Raw genomic sequence first — 21,629 nt, 5'->3', positions numbered from 1 at the left:
TTGATACTCAAGAACCTATCTATCTCAGTCTGAAATATGCTCAATGACCTGACCTCCACAGCCTCCTGTGGCAATGAATTCCATAGATTCACCACTCTCTGGCTGAAGTTCTCTCCATTCTAAAAGGTCTTCCCTTTACTCTAAGGCTATGCTCTTAGGTCCTAGTCTCACCTACCAATGAAATATCTTCCCAACATCTCTTTCTGGAGAAAGTGAGGTCTGCAAACTGCTGGAGAAACTGAGCAGGTCTGACAGCATTTGTGGAGAAAAATGCGGAGTTAACCTTTCAGGTCCAGTGAGTCATACCTGCATTCCAAGGTATCTGTTTACCAACACACCCTAGGACCTTACCACTAAGTGTTTAAGTCCTGCCCTGATTTGCCTTTCCAAAATGCAGCATCTCTCATTTATCTAAATTAAACTCCATCTGCTACTCATTCACCCATCTGATTAAGATCCCGTTGTACACTGAGTTAACCTTCTTTGCTGTCTATTACACCTCCAATTTTGGTGTTATCTGCAAACTTACTAACTGTACTTCTGATATTCCTATCCAAATCATTTACATAAATGACGAAAAGCAGTGGACCCAACACTGATCTTTGTGGCACTCCGCTGGTCACAGGTCTCCAGTCTGAAAAGTAACCCAATACCACCACCCTCTGTGTTCTACCTTCACGCCAGTTCTGTATCTAAATGGCTAGTTCTCTGTATTCCATATGATCTAACCTTGCTAACCAGTCTACTGTGAGGAACCTTGTTGAATGCCTTACTGAAGTCCATATAGATCACCCCCACCACTCTGCCTTCATCAATCCTCTTCATTACTTAAAGAAAGTCAAGTTAGTGAGTCATGATTTTTCAGTCACAAAGCCATGCTGACTATGCCTAATCAGTCCTTGTCTTTCCAAATACATGTATATCCTGTCCCTAAGGATTCCTTCCAACAACTTGCCCACCATTGATATCAGACTCACCAATCTGTAGTTTCTTGGCTTTTTCCTTACCACCTGTCTTAAATAGTGGCACAATGTTAGCCAAGCTCCAGTCTTCTGGAACCTCACCTATGGCTTTCAATATTTTAGTAGGGGCCCAGCAATCACTTTCCTATCTTCCCAGAATTCTGGGGTACACCTGATCAGGTCCCAGAGTTTCCTTACAAATTTGTTTCTCCATGCTCACATTCTGATCACTTATTCTGAACGATCAACATCCTTTCTCCCCCAGCACTCTAACCCCCTCCTCATTTTAGCATAAATGCTGCCCCTCCACACTTCACTTCAGTTGTGATGAAGATTCATCTTGAGTCGAAACGTTAACTTGCTCTCCATTGATGCTGTTTGACCTGCTGTGATATCTAGCATTTTTGGTTTCCAATTCAGATTCCAGCATCTGCAGTAATTTGTTGTCTCTGTAAACTGCTTGCATCCCTCTGCCAACCTGCCTTTGAACTTATTTTAATGTTGTTTGCAAGTTTGTTACAATATGTTCACTATCTTTCTCCAAATTATTAATGTATGTTGTAAACAGCAGTGGTCCCACCACTGATCCCACAGCATCCTGACTCAAAAATGTATCACCATTTCTTCAGTGTCAATGGGTCAAAAATCCTGGACCTGCTTCCCTGACAGCATTGCGGATTCACCTGCAGTTGTAGAGGGCAGTTCACTACCATCTTCTCTCAGACAACTAGTGATGGGCAATAATGCAATAATCCCTTGAGTAAATAGAAAGCCCTTTTCACATTTCGGTCCCCAATTAAAAAAGAACAAATAAAAAGTTATGATATCTACAAAAGAAGCTGGAAAGCAAACTACATCTAAAATCATAATTAAACAAACTAAAGCAAAATCATTTTACCATATACAAGGAAAGGAACTCAAAATAGGTGTAAGAGATGTAAGACAATCACCTGATGAAGGAGCGTCGCTCCGAAAGCTAGTGTGCTTCCAATTAAACCTGTTGGACTATAACCTGGTGTTGTGTGATTTTTAACAAAATAGGTGTAGTTATTAAGGGTAACAAAAACTATCAGATTGACAGAGAGAACAATTTCAAAAAATAGTTTTGGAGAATGAAGTCTTGCATTTACATTGTTTTCACAATTTTAGGTATGCTGAAGTGAATTGCAGCCACCTTTGTGGTGTACTCATAATTGCTATGTCACAGAAGTGGGCAATTTGCAAAGCCCCCAGCCAACCATGTGATAATAGACCAGGTAATCCAATTTTTAGCGATGCTCCTGATGGATAAATATTGACCAGAATGGATGTGGCAAGATCACAAGTAAACTTTAGTGCATCAAAAAGTGAGCAAAGAGGAAATCAGGGAATAGTTCAGGAATCCTGCTTTGAACATTTGGGTCGAGTGTCAAATTATGCCGTTAGGATCTTGCAGAGAAAACCTAGGTATGATGGAAGTGTCAATGAATTGTTGAATTCTGAGATTATTCCTTGGATAAAAGGGGCTAAAATGATGAAGTGAAAAGAAGTTTCCTTTTGTCGCTTCTGATTCTTAAATTGGTGTCTTTGGTCCTCAACCCTTCTGCCAATGGGAGCAGATTTTCCTCATCTATTCTATTCAACTTTTCTTTACATTGTTAAATCACCTTCTCTGAATAAACCAGCCACAGCTTTGCCAATATTCCACATGATTAACATATCTCACCTGCAGAAACATTCCCAAAAGTCCTTGCTGCACCTTCTTAAATACCTTCACATTACTCCTACAATGTGTTGCCTCAAACTGGACGGGAGTATGATGGATATTATACAGCTTAACTGTAACTTGCTTTTATACTGTACATTAAGTGGCATGCTGAACCATTTCAGAGGGCAGTTTGCTGTCGGTCTGCATTCACAAGTAGATCAGAACAGTCAATGATGTCAGATTTCTTTCTCTTACGGGTATTAGGGAATCAGATGTGAGATTACAATCAAAGGTTTTATTTTCATGGCCATCTGTATGCCAGATACTTGCATTGAATTTAAATTCCTGATGAGATTTGAACTTATGTCCATGGTTTTGCATTCCACCGACTTAATGCCCCCTTAAAGTTTACCACCTCTGCTGCCATGTGGCTCTGCTTTGTTATAGCCTCACTTTAAGTATAAGGTCACTTTTCAGGATTAAATTTTATCCTTAAAATTGCACAAATTCTGAACAAATACTCATATGTTTAATGGCATACACCATGTCAGATAAAAGTCTTGGAATTTTTTCAAAGTATGTACTGTATACCAAAGAGGGTAAAAGGAAAGACTCACTATTTCTTTATTGAATAAAACAAACGACTGTGGATGATGGAGGTCTATTTTTATTTTTTTCTGGATTTGTCTGGTAAATTTGAATGCTGTATTGCTCCTGTGCCATTCAAGAGGACAATACCTAATTCATAGTAGACTGATGATTGAACATGGAGAAAGTGAGGACTGCAGATGCTGGGGATCTGAGTCAAGTGTGGTGTTGGAAAAGTACAACAGGACAGACAACATCCAAGGATTGGGAGAACCGTCATTTTAGGCATAAGCCCTTCATCAGAAATGAGCTTCATTCCTGATGAAGGGCTTATGCCTGAAACGTAGGTTCACCTGCTCCTCGGATGCTGCCTGACTTGCTGTGCTTTTCCAGCACCACACTCGACTTTGATGATCAAACATGGAAACTTCCAAGTTAATCCCACTTAGACTTTTCCTTCCCAACCTTCAAAAAGCTTTCTGAGAACTTGTAACCTGCTTTTTAATCTGCCTTCAAATTTCTTTGCTGTAAATTTTTCCATCCTCTTTGATATATATTTCAATACATTCATCCCTGCTTTGAAATGTCTGAGATATTTATTTGAAATCATAGAATCCCTACAATGCAGAAAGAGGCCATTTGGCCCATTAAGTCTGCAACAACCCTCCAAAGAGTCTTACCCTATGCCTCATAACCCTGTATTTACCATGGGTAATCCATCTAGCCTGCTTATCCCTGGACACTGTGGATAATTTAGCTTGGCCAATCCACCTGATCTGAACATCTTTGGACTGTGGAACGAAACCAGAGCCAACAGCAGAAACCCACACAGACACAGGGAGAATGTGCAACTCCACACAGTCCCTGGGGCTGTGAGGCAGCAGTGCTAACCACTGTGCCACTCTCAGCATGATGTATGACGTATATTTGTTTGTACGTGTTGAACCTTTGAGAGTTTTGAGGGATAGAATCTCAAACTTTAAGGTGATAACAAAATGAGGCTGTACCAAAACAGGGCCACTGGGTGGCAGGGTTTCCTGACTCTTTGTTTTATAACAAGAAGCTAGCAAATTAGTTCCACAAGTTGTATATCTCCAATAACAAATCACTTGGTTCCTTTATTTTGAAGAACATGCATTCAATAAATTATTTTCCATTTCTTCACGTATAATAGTATGCATGGGTATCATACGCACATGTAAAATTTAGTGACGTAAACATGTTGGGCTATTGTAAAGGAATTCTGGATGTTAATGTGTTGGAATATAATGGCAGTTATAGAAGTTATCGCTACAGTAACCACACTTTCACAGTTTAAAAGACTGGGCCCTGTCGCCAAAATGTTGGTGTAAATAAATATCATTTTGACCATAAAACCATAAGATATCGGAGCAGAATTAGACTGTTTTGCCCATCAGGTCTGCTCTGCCATTCAATTAAGTCTGATATGTTTTTTAAACATGTTCTCCTGCAAACTCCTCATAACTTTTCATCCCCCTACGAATCAAGAACTTATCTATCTCTGTCTTAAAAAGACTCAATGACTTAACTTTTACAGCCATCTGTGGCAATAAATTCCACAGATAAACCACCCTCTGACTGAAGCAATTCCTCCTCATCTCAGTTCTAAAGGGTCATCCCTTTACTCTGAGACTGTGCCCTCCGGTCCTTGTCTCTTCTATGAGTTGAAACTTCTCCACATCTACTCTATCCAGGCTCTCAGTATTCTCAGTAAGTTTCAACTAGCTCCTCCCTCATCCTTCTAAATTCCACTGAGTACAGACCCAAAGCCCTCAACCGCTCCTCATATGACAAGCCCTTCATTCCAGATCATTCTTGTAAACCCCCTCTAGACCCCCTCCAAAGCCATCACATCCTTCTTTAGATACAGTGTCCAAAACTGCTCAGAATATTGCAAATGTGGTCTGACCAGAGCTTTACACTGTGGCAGCAGTACACCCCTGCTCTTGTATTCTAGTCCTCTTGAAATGAATACTAACACTGCATCTGCCTGCTTAACTGCCAGCTGAACTTGCATTTTAACCTTAAGAGAATCCTGAACTTGGATTTCTAACTACCTTTGTGCTTCAGATTTCCAAAGCCCTTCCCCATTTCGACAATATTCTTCCTACCATTGTGCATAACCTCACAATTTTTCACATTGTATTCCATCAGCCATTTCTTTGCCCAATCTCCTACTTTGCATCTCCCCACTTCTTCAAAATAACTGTCCCTCCACCTGTCATTATGGTAGCTACAAACTTAGCAACAATGTGCTCAGTTCCTTCTTCTGGACCATTAAGCTTAGATTATCTTAGATTAGATTAGATTAGATTAGATTATTTTAGATTAGTTACAGTTTGGAAACAGGCCCTTCGGCCCAACAAGTCCACACCGACCCGCCGAAACGCAACCCACCCAGACCCATTCTCCCACATTTATCCCTTCACCTAACACTATGGGCACAGCCAATTCACCTAACCTGCACATTTTTGGACTGTGGGAGGAAACCGGAGCACCCGGAGAAAACCCACGCAGACATGGGGAGAATGTGCAAACTCCACACAGTCAGTCACCTGAGGCAGGAATTGAACCTGGGTCTCTGGCACTGTGAGGCTGCAGTGCGAACCATAATGTATATCATTTGAGAAATGTTCTTCAATAATCCTAAAATATAGGTAACATGCAGTTTCAAATAACTTCTATTTATCTCAAATAGGAAACAATATAGCTTTTAGTCAAAATTTTGAACTTATAGGACAGAATTTTTACCTGGCTTTGATGCTTTAGAACTAAAAACAGAAAAATCAGAATGAGAAAAAGTTGTTCACCTATCCAAACTCTAGCTTGGGTTTCCAAGCATAGTGCCTGATTGCACTTCAATGAATCTCAAAATTGTTGCTTCAGTTAGATCAGTGATTCAATTATTCTAAAGATTTATTATGCTTTGAATAGAGATATTTCCTGATTAAATTGCTTTATATTTCATTTGTTTCAATGTATATTCCTGGTCTCACTGTTTTATATTTTATGAGTTAGTAATTTGGGTTTGTTTTACTGATATTTATATCATTGAAGAGTTTACTAATCCTTCTACTGTGTCTTTGGGAGTCAGGGACAGGGTCACTCACTGGAATTTAAATGTTTCAATTTCAACAAGTGGTCTTCGCTGTCTCTCAATGAGATCTGCTGAGTCTAAGCACATGAAAGAGTATTTTATTTGTCATATTGGGAATGGTCAGTACTGAAAATGACATTAACATAGATGGTGGTGTGTGTCTATGGCTGTGTCTCAGAAAATGTTCTATTTTGTTGGAACCTAACAAGTTATTTTTTGTAGAATGTGCATTACCCCCACTTAACCACGGTGGGCGGCACGGTGGCACGTGGGCGGCACGGTGACACAGTGGTTAGCACTGCTGCCTCACAACGCCAGAGACCTGGGTTCAATTCTCGCCTCAGGCGACTGACTGTGTGGAGTTTGCACGTTCTCCCCGTGTCTGCGTGGGTTTCCTCCGGGTGCTCCGGTTTCCTCCCACAATACAAAGATGTGCAGGTCAGGTGAATTGGCCATGCTAAATTGCCCACAGTGTTAGGTAAGGGGTAAATGTAGGGGTATGGGTGGGTTGTGCTTCGGTGGGTTGGTGTGGACTTGTTGGGCCGAAGGGCCTGTTTCCACACTGTAATGTAATGTAATCTAAAAAAAACATGATAAAGGATATTAATTAACTAGATAAGCACAAAAATGTTATGAAACACATACACTATATTACATGTTCCACTAAACATTTTTCTTCTGGGTTGTAAAATTTTAGCTTCTCCATCATTTTTCATTGCACATGAATTCACCCTCTAGAATATGTGGGCGGCACGGTGGCTCAGTGGTTAGCACTGCTGCCTCACAGCACCAGTGTCCCAGGTTCGATTCCCAGCCTTAGGTGTCTGTGTGGAGTTTACACATTCTCCCCGTGTCTGCGTGGGTTTCCTCTGGGTGGTCCGGTTTCTTCCCACAGTCCAAAGATGTGCAGGTCAGGTGAATTGGCCATGCTAAATTGCCCAAAGTGCTAGGTGCATTAGTCAGAGGTAAATGGGTCTGGGTGGGTTACTCTTCGGAGGGTCGGTGTGGACTTGTTGGGCCGTAGGGCCTGTTTCCACACTGTAGGGAATCAAATCTATTCAATAAACTGAGGATTTTCAGTACTAATAACCATAATAATTCTATGCCATCTTGATCTTGTAGAAACCTGGGAATCTTGAGGTCAGGATCTCATAACCTGACTCCTGGAAGTCTAGCCACCATACCCAAGGCATATCAGCAGGATGATGGAATGCTCTCCATGCTTGCGTAGATATGTATTGCTCCAAGAACACTCAAGAAGCCTTCCTGGACAAAGTAACCTGATTGATTGGGATCCCATCAATCAACTTCACTCCCTTCAATACTGAAATACAGTGGCAGCAGTATGTATCATCAACTCACCAAGACTCCTCAGACAGCACCTTACAACCCATAAGACATAAGAGCAGAAATTAGGCCATTCAGCCCATTAAGTTTGATCTTAGAGTAGGATAAAAGGCCAGCACAACATCGTGCACCAAAGAGCCTGCACTGTTCTGTGTTCCATATTCTAAGAGCAAATAAATTACAATAAGGTAGACACAGCCATGAGGATTTATATTTTATTTTTTCAGGATAGTGAGCATCATTACTGCCAAGGCCAGCATATATTATCCACCTCCAATTGCCCATGAATGTGGTGAACTGTCTTTGTGAGCTGCTGCAGTCCATACAATTATGTACAGCACAGTGATGACCCTGTGATGATGAAGGAATGTCAACATAGTTCCAAGTCAAGTTGGTGAGTGTTTATGGGCCTAATTCTGTTCCTTTCTTCCTTATTTTTCTTGAATCAGAATTTTTTTACATTTCTCACCACCTTTCTCAGCATTTTTTTCTCCCAGCTCCTTTGCTGAACACTTTGATCTTTGCTATAATACATTTCTAAAGATACTAGTTGCCCTTTAATATCTTAATGAAATAATCATTACAGTGATGTATGTCTGGATATGTTAGTACTTTAGTTGATTGTGGGAGACATCATAGCTGTGCCTGATCCAAGGCTCATCCATTTCCTGTTCTAACGTAAATAACAAGACAACTAAATAATCAGACTTGGAAACTATAGTTGATGTTTCCCTCCCTTATCCTTGGTGTAGGGAAATTCCTTATAAATTCACATCATTTACTAGGCCAGAATTTATTTACCATCCAAATTGGCCTTGAGAAAGTGGTGGTGAGCCACTTTCTTGAAGCACTACAATCCCTGGGGAACACCCACAATGCTGTTAGGAAGGAAATTCCAAGGTCTTGACCCAGTAAAATTGAAGGAATGATGGTGTAATTCTAAGCCAGGGTGCTGCGGGGTTTGGAAAGGAATTTGCAGAAGGTGTTCTTAAAAGCAAATGCTGGTGGTTGTGGAGTGCACTTGATGAAGGAGCGGCGATCCGAAAGCTCGTGCTTCAAATTAAACCTGTTGGACTAGAACCTGGTGTAGTGTGATTTGTAACTTTGTACACCCCAGTCTAACACCGGTATCTCCAAATCATGTTTACTTTCAATAATGGATGTGACACAGCTTTCAAAATATTTAACAATTGTACAATTTGACTGTGCAAATTAATGTGATTGCGGGAAGACACAAATAAAAACTTGGCTACATTTTTAAAAAGTAAATAGGCTTCAGTTTTATTCAGAAAAATGGAGTAAGGCGGGAAAGAGACAAACGCCAGGCGTCGCACAGGGGTCCTAATGAGCTGTTGGTCGCAGCTGAAACCGCTCTATCTGGAGGCGCGAGGTGCGAGGCGCTGCCGCCGAGCAGCTGTTCCCCGGGGCCGGCTCCTTGGAGCCGGGTGGAAGGGAAGGAGGAAGCCGGCCTGATGGCAGGTCAGTCTCCGGGAGTCGCAGTTAGCGCCGTGCGGCATGTTCTTTCTGGTTTGTAAATGGGGGCGGCAGCAGTGAGCGGATACTCGCCGAAGGGAGGTACAGGCCCACAACCCCCTCCCCCCCCCCCCATCCATCCCCCTTCCACCCCCCCATCCATCCCCCACCCCCCCCATCCATCCCCCACCCCCCCCCATCCATCCCCCCCCCCCATCCATCCCCCACCCCCATCCATCCCCCACCCCCCCCATCCATCCCCCACCCCCCCCCATCCATCCCCCACCCCCCCCCATCCATCCCCCACCCCCCCCATCCATCCCCCACCCCCCCCATCCATCCCCCACCCCCTCCATCCATCCCCCACCCCCCCCATCCATCCCCCACCCCCCCCATCCATCTCCCACCCCCCCATCCATCCCCCACCCCCACCATCCATCCCCCACCCCCACCATCCATCCCCCACCCCCCCCATCCATCCCCCACCCCCCCATCCATCCCCCACCCCCCCCCATCCATCCCCCAGCCCCCCCATCCATCCCCCACCCCCCCCATCCATCCCCCACCCCACCATCCATCCCCCACCCCACTCATCCATTCCCCACCCCACTCATCCATTCCCCACCCCCCCATCCATCCCCTCCCCCACCCACCCCCATCCATCACCACCCCCACCCACCCCCATCCATCACCACCCCCACCCACCCCCATCCATCACCACCCCCACCCCCCCATCCATCCCCTCCCCCACCCCCCCAATCCCCACCCTCCCCCACCCCCCCAATCCCCACCCTCCCCCACCCCCCCAATCCCCAACCTCCCCCACCCCCCCAATCCCCACCCACCTCCCCCACCCCCCCACCTCCCCCACCTCCCCCCACCTCCCCCACCTCCCCCACCCCCCCCAACCTCCCATCCCCACCCACCTCCCCCACCCTCCCATCCCCCCCCACCCCCCCCACCTCCCCCACCCCCCCCACCCTCCCATCCCCCCCCACCCCCCCCACCTCCCCCACCCCCCCCACCCTCCCCTTCCCCCCCACCCCCCCCACCCTCCCCTTCCCCCCCCACCCTCCCCTTCCCTCCCCACCCCACCCCACCCTCCCCACCCCACCCCACCCTCCCCACCCCACCCCACCTTTTTTGTCTCATTGGTATGTGTGTTGTAATGTGTGCTTGAAACTAGTTGAACAATTGATTTAACAAAAGGTTAATGACTTTGGAAAGATGCAAACACTTGGTGTTTTAGTGTGAAATGACGCTGCAAAATAATTGGTGTACAGTGTATTGTGCTTACTGGGCTGTCTATCTTCTCATCCAAGTTGGTGATAAATTGAATTGTATATTGATGAATTTGATGTCTAAAAGCAACATGTTCAGTCATGACTTTGCAGAGTTCAGAAACCCGGCCTTGAAAGCAGCGTGGTATTACGTCGTCCTGCCAGTGATAGCAATGTAATGACTGTTTCCTTTTTCCCAATTTCGTGGCATGTCCTGCAAAGAAAGTAATGTTCTGGACCAGACTCTCCAAAACACTGTTCATTTTGAATATCTTATCAGGCTAAGATAGTGAGCTAAAGAAAGATTCAAGAGAAAGTGAGGGCTGCAGATGCTGGAGATCAGAGCTGAAAATGTGTTGCTGGAAAAGCACAGCAGGTCAGGCAGCATCCACGGAACAGGAGAATCGACGTTTTGGGCATAAGAAGAGCTTATGCCCGAAACGTCGATTCTCCTGTTCCTTGGATGCTGCCTGACCTGCTGTGCTTTTCCAACAACACATTGGCTAAATCTTTCTTTAGCTGAAAATGATTTTTTTTTAAATGTAGTTTTGCTTTTCTGGTAACATCTATGTTTTATAAGTTTCTTTTAGATCTCCAACTTTCACTTTTTGTCTGTCTGATCAGAGTCCCTGCTTAGAGCAACAAACTCCAAATTTTGATGTTTAAAAATTATTAGCTTTAATTAGCAATCCTGGCGTTTTTGAATGATGATTTTGAATTTAACTGGTCTGTTCCATTTTTTAAAAATGTGACTAAATAAGGGACAATATCTAAAGTTAAACTTTGATACATATGCAATTTTTTAGAAGTTTGAAAAGTTTCGATAAATATGCTGTTTCAGAAGATCTCTAACCTTCTAAGGAAATTATGTTCCTTCAGAAACAAACTGGCCCTTTTCAACTCTGCACAGCTTATTGAAAAGAGAAACATTTCATGGATTTGTTTTTGTGTGGGAACGGAAATAAATTAGAAAATAATGAGAAAGGTCGGTGAACAGTTAGAAAAGTGAAAATGAGCCCCATGTTTTGACCTGTATTTTACTTTAATTCAAAGCTGTTAATTGTACTAAAATTAATGAACAATTTTAATTAAGCAATGGAAGTAACAGCAAAGAGAGAATTTGGTACTAAAAATAAATTCTCATGTAACTTAAATGAAGTAACTGAGGAGAATATTAATCAGAATGTTGCAGATTCTCACTTGTTTGTCACCATTTTCTGTTTGTTACGTCACATTTCCAGTCACCTTCCCAAAAGGTTGGAGTCTGAGGAAATGTTACCACTAGCGTGCCTCATATCATCATCAGTGATTCAGCATCGTGAACAGAATATCCACTCTCTCGGCAGAAGTGAAACAATTTTATGATCAGCTCATTGGTTGGTTTCCTGTTGCCAGGCTACTCTCAGAATAGCAAATCTATATTTTGCTATGAGGAAAACACAAAATACTGGAAATGTAAGTTGTGGCAACATCTGTGGAAAGAGAAGCTGAGTTTCATATTTCAGGTCTGAGAACTTTTCTCAACTGGGAAATGACAGTGTAATAGGATTTTGAGTAAAAGGTGCTTGGGAAAAGAACAAAAGGAAGATCTGTGACAGGATGAAAGGCAGGACAGATTGTGAGAAGAACGAACCCTCCAGAGCCAGAGGAAGTAATGATACAGGAATAAACAAAAGATGTGCCAAACTCGGCTTTTCCCATTTAGGTCATTTTGTTTTATTTTTAGTACAAACCCATATGAACTCCATATCTGACATGGTTAAGTGTGGGACAAGGAGGACTGTTTGGATAAGTAATGGTTTTTAAATATTGCATGGACTCCAGGCAAAATTATTTAGGCCAGTTCTGTTTTGCATGCAATTTGCTAAAACGAGATCTCTCTGCTTTAACATAATCTTAAAATAAAAATATTTTAAGAGAGGCTGGTCCTCTCTTTTTATATACAATAGACATTGAATAGAATTGCTAATCAGTCTGGCTCCATCTCACTGACTGTTGTGACAAAACTAGTTCTGTTGCTTGTGTTGAACATTCCTGAGTGTCAAATGCCACAGGCATCTTTCACAAAGGCTGACTAGAATGATAGATTTTATTTTCTATTTACGTGCTCTTCATTAAACATTATAGGGTGAATGGGTTTTATGTGTTAAATGTTGATATGTTTATGTTGACCAGTTGATCAATCCAATCGTTGCAATTATCCTGATGAGAAGACATCAGACAGAGCATCAATAGCTTTATAAAACCAAATTCCTTTGGGTCTGGGAACTGTGACTTTATGCTGCAAATGAAAAATGACATGTCTGTTTGATCGAAACTTGCTATCTGTCATTGAGATAGTAGTAATGTGGGACATGACAGATTGTAATGGTGCACGTTTTTAATTTACTGGCCTGAATCTTTCATTGGAACAATATTATAAAATCATAGAATGATACACTGCAGAAGGAGGCAGTTTGAATATTTGTGCTCTTGCCAATCACTTTACCTCGTAATTTAATCTGTATGTGTCATACAACTCTTAAAATAATTCTGAATTCCTAGATTGGAATCAGTATGCTTGTACAGCATAACCTATTAGAGGTCATTGTTAAAATCATGTTTGGCAAAGTTTGACTTTACAAATTGGACTTAGAATTTCATCACCAGCCCATTCAACACGAGATATGGTTTCCTTGCATTTTCATAACTCTCAATTAAACGGAACATTCTAAGTAGTTATATATATTTACAGTTATAGATGTTGAAAGGATGTTCCCCCTTGGAAGGACGAGAACAAAGGACAATTTACAAAGAGGTCTTCTGGAATTTTCCCCCTCGGACTTTTTGAAACACACTTCCTCAGAAACTGGTGGAGACTGGGTCATTAAGTCAATACTTTTTAAAATACTGGGAGATTTTTGATTCATAAAATTCTGTCATGATTGGAATAGGTGGGAATCTGAAATTGTCTCCAGAATCAGATCAGCATGATCTTCTTTGATGGTGGAGATGGCTCATAGGGGTAAATGGCTTTCTGCTGCCATTAATTTGTAAGTTTGTGAGGTTTTCACTCTGGTGTTCAATTTTGGTGTATTTGCTCATAAGTTATTGGTCAATGTGGTCAGAGTTGACACTTTGGCACTACAAGTTTGCTTATTTTTGTGTTGGGAATTTTGATGTAGTGTTCAATGCCATGCTAATGTAAGTTTTACCTCAGGAGGCCTTGTGATGCAGTGGGTAAGTGCCTCTGATCCAGAAGCTCTGGGATCAAGTTCCATTTCAGGATTTGATGGCCAAGGAAAGCATAGTTGTAACAGGGCCAATAAGTTGTGCATCAACTTCTAAATACTTCCAGCATATACCAATAGCAGCCAGCAAAAGCCATCGAGATTCCTGGTCAATCATGTGATGAAAAGAAAATTGAACCCTCTGCCATTACTAGACCTAGCTCTGGGCAGCAGCTTGCATAAAAAAGTACAAGTTACCATAGCAACTTGGACACTTTGAGATGGGGGCGACTAACTGGTTGACTTAGATGGCTGTCTTGGATCAGATTGGGATCAATAACACTGTTTGATTCCTGCTGTGGTTGGAATAGGATTTGGAACTGTGTTCTGAGAGTTGGAGCTTTATTGTGGGCAGACAACTGAAGAAATGTAAAATTAATGATGTCTTATCAGCTGGGTGATTTGAACCATTTCAAAGTCTTTATTTTACTCAATCATAAATCACTTCAACGTTTAATAGCTGGTTTTTCTTTGGCATTACTGGTGGTAAGTACCAGAACAAACATTTCTGTATTGCTGAAAAAAGGCAGATTTTGTTAAACTTTTTGTTTTGCACTTCCCAGAGCAATTTGCAAGAAATACCAATATAAGGGAAGAAACACATTCGTGCTGTATAGGAGGAGAGTTCAATTTGTTTGGCAGAGGTCTCTGATTTATAGATGTGTGACTGTGGAGACTGAATCAGTTAGATGATTGACAATTAACTGGCCAACTTTGCAGTTTAATTTTACACTGCAATTCCTTGAGCATTTTCTTGACTAGTGTAAGGTGAAAAGCTTTGACAAATCTTTTAATTTTTTTTCAACAGTGCATAACTTCTGTTCCACCAAATGGCTGTTAGTAAACATTTAGACATTCATAGGACATTATTCCTTGTACCACAGTGTACTGTACATCTGCAATGATGCAGGGAAGCTTAATCAGGCTTGTCCTCCTACAATCATAAAGTCCGGTTGCAATACTTAGGAGGTTCTGAGATGAATAAGAGTGCATTTATGGAAAAATATGGATGATTATGGAATTCTGTTTTCTGAAAATGAAAATTGTTCATAATGAACAAAAGCAGAGGATGGATAATCACTCCTTTTGTCTATCTGTATGTTCGTGTCAGGCGTTGAGGTGGAAATTAAGAAATTGAAACTTTTGTTTTGAAAAATACAGGGAATTACTTTTAAATGACAATGAATATTATTATGAGGTAGTTACATCATTAAAAATCAGATTAATTATTATACATTTATATCAATTATTTTATGTTTAAAAGTATTAAAATATTTATAGATCTTAGATATTGTTCTGTAATCTTTCACATTTTGTGCTTACACTTGGATCCTACTTCACTATCCCACAGTTACATTTTATAGTTTGGAAGAGCTGCAACACACTGAGGTTTCTGCACAAGCCTGGCATTGATTGTGCTTGGAGGACCCATGTTAGCTTGTCCCCCTATTTTAATCGCCTGCTTTCTTTTGAAAGAATCCCTTCTCCGTTTTTGTTATGAAATCCCTTCCTTCATAGTCCAACAGAGATTTCAAACTTGTTGCATGGCATAAATAAACATCATGCCTCTCCTCTGTAATAATTTCTTCCAGATATTAAGTAAGATCATTGTGCTGTGGATTCAACCCAACTTTCTTTGTATTCCAAGAAAAAGTCCTGCAATGGTTCCAACTGACCCCTCCCTCCAAAGATAATTGAGTGAAATTTAAGAATATTTCCTATGCATCAAATCTGCATTACTTAACACAGGCTATTTACACTTCAAATCCCAGAAACCATTGGAGTTAATTCCTTTAAGTTCAATTTAAAAACGAGCATTAACAATGGAAAAGATTAATACTCTCTCTGAGAAAGTTAGAAAGCACATTTTGTAAGCACATTTCAATATCTCTGGTGCAGTTTTTAAAAATCTGCATGAGATGGTATTTGCATTTTACCTGGTCACCAGTGGATCAACTTATATTGTAAAACTGAAGCCAGCATGCTAATGCTTAATTGACATTCATGAAATGTCCTCACCTGCCCAGGTAATGCAGTAGTAGTGCATTCATTTAGTGTTAGCCTTTCCGCTGAACTTCAAATGGTGGAGATCCTGTAAATTATAATGGGAAAGAAACTCGTGAAGAGGTGAGGAATGAGAAGAGTAACAGATGGAAACTGTAGGTTGGAAGATTTTAATGAGAAAGAAAATGAGTGATGTGTGGTGAAATGCGCATGCTAAGTTTTCAGCTTTGCTAGTGGGTGTCAAATGGTTGATCCGAAATCAGTTGCTTGTAAGATATGATCTTTTAGGAGAAAGTGAGGACTGCAGATGCTGGAGATCAGAGCTTAAAAATGTGTTACTGGAAAAGCGCAGCGGGTCAGGCAGCATCCAAGGAGCAGGAGGATTGATGTTTTGGGCATAAGCCCTTCTTCAGGAATGAGGAGGGTGTGCCAAGCAGGCTAAGATTAAAGGTAGAGAGGAGAGACTTGAGGGGTGGGGGGGCATTGGGAATACGTTAGGTGGAAGGAGGTTAAGGTGAGGGTAATAGGCCGGAGTGGGGGTGGGGGCGGAGAGGTCGGAAAGAAGATTGCAGGTCAAGAGGGCGGTGCTGAGTCTGAGTGCTGGGACTGAGAAAAGGTGGGGGGAGGGGAAATGAGAAAGCTGGAGAAATCTGCATTCATCCCTCGTGGTTGGAGGATTCCTAGGTGGAAGATGAGGTGCTCTTCCTCCAGGCGTCATATTGCCATGGTCTGGCGATGGAGGAAGCCAAGGACTTGCATGTCCTTGGCGGAGTGGGAGTGGGAGGGGGAGTTAAAGTGTTCAGCTACAGGGCGGTTGGGTTGGGTGTCCCAGAGGTGTTCTTTGAAACATTCCGCAAGTAGGCGGCCTGTCTCCCCAATGTACAGGAGGCCACATCGGGTGCAGCGGATGCAGTAAATGATGTGTGTGGAGGTGTAGGTGAATTTCTGACGGATATGGAAGGGCCTTGGAGGGAAGTGAGGGGGGACGTGTGGGCGCAAGTTTTGCATTTCTTGCGGTTGCAGTGGAAGGTGCCGGGAGTGGAGGTTGGGTTGGTGGTAGGTGTGGATCTGACGAGGGAGTCGCAGAGGGACTGGTCTTTCCGGAACACTGATAGGGGTGGGGAGGGAAATATATCCTTGGTGGTGGGGTCTGTTTGGAGGTGGCGGAAATGACGAAGGATGATCCAATGTATCTGGAGGTTGGTGGGGTGGTAGGTGAGGACTAGTGGGGTTCTGTCCTGGTGGCGACTGGAGGGATGGGGTTCAAGGGCGGAGGAGCGGGAACTGGAGGAGATGCGGTGGAGAGCATCGTTAACCACGTCTGAGGGGAAATTGTGGTCTTTGAAGAAGGAGGCCATCTGGGTTGGTCCTCCTGGGAGCAGATGCGGTGAAGGTGAAGGAATTGGGAATATGGGATGGCGTTTTTACAGGGGGCAGGGTGGGAGGAGGTGTAATCTCGGTAGCTGTGGGAGTCAGTCGGTTTATAGTAAACGTCCGTGTTGAGTCGGTTGTCCGAGATAGAAATGGAGAGGTCTCGGAAGGGGAGGGAGAAGATATGATCTTTTTTCAGTTTTATGTCCGTGGCAAGGGAGACAATGCTGTCTGTTTGGACAAACCATTACAAAGAGATTGTTGTTTGTGATTTTACAAATAAATTTAATCTGTTTAAAATCACATAATAATTGTCTTCCTTTCTTTTGAAGAATAATTTTTTTAAAAACTGCTAAACATTGAGTAATGAGTATCTGCACACATTTGTGACGATGTTGTTAAACCGTAAAGGAACATAATGCACTTATCAACAGAAGGTTAACTCGAGGCAAAATTATTTCTCACTTATTATTGTGTAGCAGATATTAATATACAGTCATTTATAATTTGGGTGCTTCAAATGTAAAATGTACTTTAAGTAGTATGTATTTGTTTATATTTGTTAATTAGATGTGGGCATTATTGGCTCAGCCAGCACTTGGGGATGAGCAACAACAGTCCTTGAGAAGGTGATAATGAACTACCATCTTGAACTATTGTAATCCGTGTAGAGTAGGTAGTGCTGTTGGGAAAGGAGCTCAGGGATTTTGACCTGGCTCGAGTGAAGGAAGAATGATATAGTTCCAAGATGGTACATTATTCAATTAATACATATTTAGAATACTACAATGTCAGAGTTTTGAGGAGCAATTGAGTCAATGATAGCAGTTATAAAGCTGCATCAGAGATCAAAAGTTAAATAAATCAGAAAGGAAGATGCAAATCCATTTGTTTGCTCAGTGCTCTAAAATGGTTAAAAATCTAATGTAACATTCATGACCTCAATGCATAATGTTTGCTTTTTTTTTAGACAAACGTTTGTTGTTCTAACTATTAACTAACTGATAAAGAATATGGGCAGGAATGTTCAGATGGCAGAGCTTTCTAAGAAGCAGTACCTAAGTGATCGATAGGATCTGATTTGGGAAAAGGACGACCCCCCACCCCTCGGACTCTACCCAACAGAATTGCAGACAGGGTGAAGATGTGGGAGGGCAGTGGGAAGGTCACCTCGGGGAATTTAACCTGCCTGTCTGTGGTGCTGTCAAGTTCTGCTCTTGTTTCTGTTGTCATTTTTGTTAATTTGTAACTTAGCTCTAAAAAGCTTAAGTACATTTGCATCATGTTTTATGTTGATAGTTTTGTTCATAATTATTTGGTAGAAGAAAGTCTAATAGGGTCACAAGTTAATTGAGGCTTTCAAAATATCTTGCAATTAGAACATAGAACATTACAGCGCAGTACAGGTCCTTCGGCCCACGATGTTGTGCTGCCCTGTGAAATCAATCTGAAGCCCATCTAACCTACACTATTCTATTCTTGCTCATGTGCCTAGCCAATGACCATTTAAACATCCGTAAAGTTGGCAAGTCTACTACTGTTGCAGGCAGTGTGTTCCACATCCCTACTATTCTGAGTAAAGAAACTACCTCTGACATCTGTCCTTTATCGATCACCCCTCAACTTGAAGCTATGCTATCCATCAGCTTTTATAAGAGATTTTTGAGTAGGTTATGGACATCATTAGAATCCCATAAATGTCCTGGGATTTACTTCCAACAGTTCATAACCTGGTGTGTGTTTGGGTCATTTGAATGTCAAATGTAATGTGCAGAATTTAACAGTAAGCTTAACTATTAAAGTAATGCATACTTTCTATAACACTACACTATTAATAATTGAATAAATTAAGATGGATTCCAATATCATCATTAAAACCATGTGTTCAAGAGCAAACATTATTTTGCAGAGTTTACTAGTTGATTTTCCAGTGTTTTTGTCTCAGCACTTTGGGATATAAATTGCAATTAATGTTTAGAATGGTCTCTTTCTGTGTGGTCATCATTCTATTTTATAATGGAAGATGTGGTCAGATTCTCCCAGTGGTGAAGATGTCCAAGTTGATAAGTTGTGAGGTGTCTAAGTTATGAGGATTGTTCGAACCTAGTTGAAGGAAATCAATTTAGAGTAGGTCTTGCTGGTAAACCCCTCTGTTCTACTTGCATTGATTGACTGCATTGTCAAAGGACGAGAAACTAATCAGACCTGGGTAGCTTTATCCCCTTTAACTTTTGCTACTGTATAGATTGTTCTGCTACCATGCAACAGTTGTGTTCCTGTGTATCCTAGTGTTATAGAAGACCACGCTATGGAAAACCGCTATGGAAAACCACTATGGAAAATCACATTGTAGAAGATTGCTGTAGAACATTGCTATACCCGTTCAGTAAAAAGTTTGCATTATCCACATAATGTCCATAGTTCGTCAATTATGTTATAGCCAATTCACGCTAACGAAATGGGTGTTATAGAGAATGACCTGTAGATATTTTGAAACAACCTGGAGCTGGTGGGTCTTGCACCCAAGCCTTCAGGACTAGATGTAGTGACACTACCACTGTGCTTCTTTTGACTCTTAGATGAGGAAAACGGGAATGTTGCATGCAACCTTTATCATATTGCCAAAGAAATGGAAGATTTGAATTAGGCTGGATAGATCTTTCTTGGCCATCAGTGATGAATGGCCTCCTTCTGAGCCATAAATCTACTTTGTTTATTGATATATTATCTGTATCTTTGCTAAAAATACAGTTTCTGTTTCAGGAAGTGAAGCTGTTTTCTGAGTCATCCTGAGAGTGGCACCAGGCCTTTGTTAGTAGGCGTGGAGGGAAGTGAAATCTTCGCACAGTTTGAGCAGGAACACTGAAAGGTGAATGAGAAAGGGGAGGAGGTATAGGGTGATTGATTTGCTTGGTTTGGCAGCACTGGGGAAGGAGGTTGCAGAATTTGAAGGAATGAAATTGGAATGTTTATTTGTACCCCTGGATTCTTGGGATGTTGAAAGGAAGAGCCTGTTTCATTTTGGTTGGGGCAGAAGCCAATTGAGTTGATGGGATTTTCTAATATTGGTCGACAGGGTTCAATAATATTTGTGATCATTTCCTCTTAAATTGATTTGTCTGATTAAAATTTGTCAAAAATCAGGACATTCAAGCAGAAAACTATCTAAACCAGTTTGAATTGAAAGTTGTTTTTCAGTGTTTTATTTATCGATGGGGATGCCTGTGCACACGTTTTCTCTCACGTTTGGCACTGCCCGTTGCCTTTAATTAAACTTTGCCATAAGCTTTAATGGGCTTGTATGGCACTGGTAGAGGCTAATAAGTCCATTGTGTCCATGCTGACTTTATACAAGAGAAACTCAGCCAGTTTGACTACCCCCCCCCCCTTCCCAATCTCTTTTTCTCAGCTTTTTGATTCATTTTCTTTTCATTTAATTATTGTGTTCTTCTGAAAGTTATGATTGAATTTTCCTCTAACATGCTCTCAGGCAGCGTATTCCTGATTCTGATCATTTTGTTGAGGGGAAACAAAAAGCAAGGTTTTGGCACGGATGAAGGATTGGCTGAATGGTAGAGAGTGGGGATAATGAGATATTTTTCAGATAGCAGCCGATGACTAGTGGAATTCTGCAGGGATATGTGTTGGGATCACAAGTATTCTCATTATACATTAATGATCTGAATGAAGGAACTGAACACTTTTTTTGTTACTAAGCTTGCAGTTGCCATAAAGGTAGGTGGAGGGCCAGGTAATGTTGAGGAAGCAGGGAGGCTGCAGGAGGACTTGAACAGGCTATGAGAGTGGGCAAAGAAGTGGTAGATGGAACACCATGTGGGAGAGTGTGAGGTTATACACTTTGATAGTCTACAACTCTATACTTCCTATTTTCTAAATGGAGAAAGGCTTCAAAATCTGAAACACAAAGGGGTTTGGGAATTCTACTTCAGGACTGTCTTATGGTTCATTTATTAGTTAGGAAGGCAAATGAAACGTTAGCATTAATTTCAAGAGGGCTAGAATACAAAAGTAGAGATGAACTGCTGAGGCTGTATAAGTTTCTGGTCAGACTGCATCTGCAATGTTGTGAGCAGTTTTGGGCCCTGTATCTAAGGAGCATGCACTGGTCTTAGAGAGTGTCCAAAGGAGGTTTACAATGATCCTGGAAGTGAAGGGCTTGTCATGTGAGGAGCAGTTGAGGATTCTGAATTTGTACTCTATGGATACAGAAGGATGAAGGGGGAGATCTGGTTGAAACTTAAAGAATATTAAGAGGCTTGGATAGAGGGGACATGGCGAAGATATTTCTTTTAGTAGGAGAGGCTAGCACCTGAGGGCACAACCTCGGAGTGAAGGTGTCGTCCCATTTTTTCCCTCCCCCCTCAGTCGAAGCAAAACGCTCAAAGACACAGTATAGTTTTACTTCCTTCATCTTTATTCCGGGCCCTGGAGGGAGAGAGAATGATCGCCCATTTGCACAGAGACATGAGTTCTCAGTCTTGTCTCTTGAACAACAGTTTTCTTAATGAA

The 21,629-nt window shown here is 41.9% G+C and overlaps 1 protein-coding gene across 5 annotated transcripts in view; it reads left to right on the top strand.

Moving 5' to 3' along the window:
- Nucleotides 1-9,058: 9,058 nt before the first annotated feature.
- mib2 (MIB E3 ubiquitin protein ligase 2) overlaps nucleotides 9,059-21,629 on the top strand; it is a 213,711-nt gene continuing 201,140 nt past the window's right edge. For 2 of the 5 annotated variants that reach the window (XM_087980241.1, XM_087980242.1), the window contains exon 1: nucleotides 9,090-9,181. The gene's annotated coding sequence lies outside the window, so the exon portion shown is untranslated. Of the gene's footprint in view, nucleotides 9,182-21,629 lie in introns of all 5 variants that reach the window. The other 3 variants (XM_043676268.2, XM_043676266.2, XM_087980239.1) reach the window with 2 other exon arrangements.

The sequence above is a fragment of the Chiloscyllium plagiosum genome, unplaced genomic scaffold (genome assembly GCF_037043375.1).
Source record: "Chiloscyllium plagiosum isolate Xiang-an unplaced genomic scaffold, Cpla_swu_hap1 HiC_scaffold_37, whole genome shotgun sequence".
Taxonomy (NCBI): Eukaryota; Metazoa; Chordata; class Chondrichthyes; order Orectolobiformes; family Hemiscylliidae; genus Chiloscyllium; species Chiloscyllium plagiosum.
This window is presented reverse-complemented; position numbering and strand designations above follow the sequence as displayed.